A 2088-nucleotide genomic window follows, 5' to 3' on the forward strand; every position below is an offset into this window, starting at 1 on the left:
TGACCAGGTTGGTTATGAAGGGATATGATTTTTTTGTACCATATTTTTTATTTATTAATTGTAACATGAATTCATTAATCAGACTTCAGAGCTCATGTAGTAAGAGAAAACAATAGATGCACATCTATCACTGTAAACCAAGGACTAGAATTGTACATAGCTTATTATATATATATTTATCTTTAATAGTTATATTTAATCCTATATTGCCAATCTGACTTTGGTTTGAGTTGTTGGGGATAAGGATGCTGTATGGCATCTCTTAGTAACCAACCAACTGGAACCAGAATATATTCAAACCTGCATTTGCTTAAAATACATTCATAGAATAAAATAATTATAATTTAAATTATAAAAAAAAAAAAAAAAAAAATCAAAAAAAAAAAAAATGAAATGGAAAAAAATAAAATGGAAAAAAAATACAAAATAGGAAAACAACCAAAAAAAATGTAAAAATTAAAAATTTATATGTAAAAAAAAAATCAAAAAGTGAAAATTTAAAAAAAAAAATTAAAAAGGGAAAAAAAGAAAAAAAAAGATTTATAAAATGAATGGTTTACATGAGTTAATTTTAAGCTAAAAAAAAAACAAAAAAAGGTTAAAACAAATTTAAAAGACAAAAAAAATCAAAATAAAAGAAAAAATGAAAAAAAATATAAATAATAGAAAAAAAAAATGTAAAAAAAGAGAACAGAAAAGAAAAAGATTTGAATCATGCCGTCACAATATCATTTTCACACCACTGTAGTTGTTAGACGTGTAGAGACATTCCTGGTTTACAGTGATAGATATACCCAGATAATATCATTCCATTCACAATTCACACAGGCTTCATCTTTCATTAGTAAACATTATTTTTGTTTTATACATTTTGAACAAGATTATATATATATATTATACATATTATATATACTTTATTGGAGGATTTTATAATGATGGAAATCCTAAATTCTACATATTTCTTCAACGGAGTCAACCTTTTCATGTATGACATATCTCAAAAGTAAGAACTTCTGAAAATCTTGAATTTAAACCTAAAACTTCTAGTGACTGATATGAACATGCCTTTGGTTTCTATCTTGTTCTGGACATGGTTTATTAATGTTTGTCTGTTTAGATCTAATGGTCACTAGAACTTCAACAATAACTTCTGACTAACTCTTCACTTATTAAAGTCTTATCTTTAGTCTGTTACCTGAAATGCAACTTTTTTCTGTTTATTTTATTGTAGACATTTAATATTTTAGTACTTCTATAATTTTATCAGTTCTAACAGACTTTTCAAATTAACTAAATACAATCCATATAACAAAGAGGATACACATTGTAATTGGGAGAATTTCAAAATTTATTCTTAAGATGAAGAGTTCTATTGTCCAATTTATTTTTAATTTTAATATTCACTTTAGCAGCAGCATTTTAAATAGATTTCAAATTTCTTAAAATTTTGGGTTTTTTTTTTATAATTCTGTGACATCTGTAATTTTCAACCCTGGGGGTTTAAATTATCATTATTATTATTTAAGTATACTTTGTTTTTAGAAAAAAAATAATATTGTTCTTGGTTTTTTTTTTTCAATACTCTTGATGTTATCTTAAAATTCCAGACACTAGGTTTACTTTAATTCAATAATTAATCAGAAGGAATGGGGTGTAAAACTTACATGTAAAGGAGATTTGTTAATGCTTATTTCATTAGATTGAACAGAGAACTGGCACTCTAATATTTTCTCTTTCTCTCCCTTTAGTATTAAGTGATTTCAATTTCCTCTACTTTTATCTACTTTTATTCATCTGATGATTTTCAGATTAAATTTAAGAGGTAATTTTCTGTTGGGGAAAAATATGAATTTTTATTTTTGTTAGACGAAAATCGATGATATATATAATGCAAGGTGCTTGTTAATATAGATTTATCATACTTTTTCATATTTTATACAGAGACTTCATATCACAGCTATTAATATCCAAATACCCCGTTCAAAAATGAAATCCTTGCTCTTTCCCTTTGTATTTTTACTTTGTTTAGTTAGGAAGCATGTTCCCTTTAATACAGTTTTGGAACCAGAATTGTATTGCTTGGTTTTA

The sequence above is a fragment of the Saccostrea cucullata genome, unplaced genomic scaffold (assembly GCF_032062105.1).
Source record: "Saccostrea cucullata isolate Sc308-1 unplaced genomic scaffold, CSIRO_AGI_Scuc_v1 ctg1534, whole genome shotgun sequence".
Classification (NCBI taxonomy): Eukaryota; Metazoa; Mollusca; class Bivalvia; order Ostreida; family Ostreidae; genus Saccostrea; species Saccostrea cuccullata.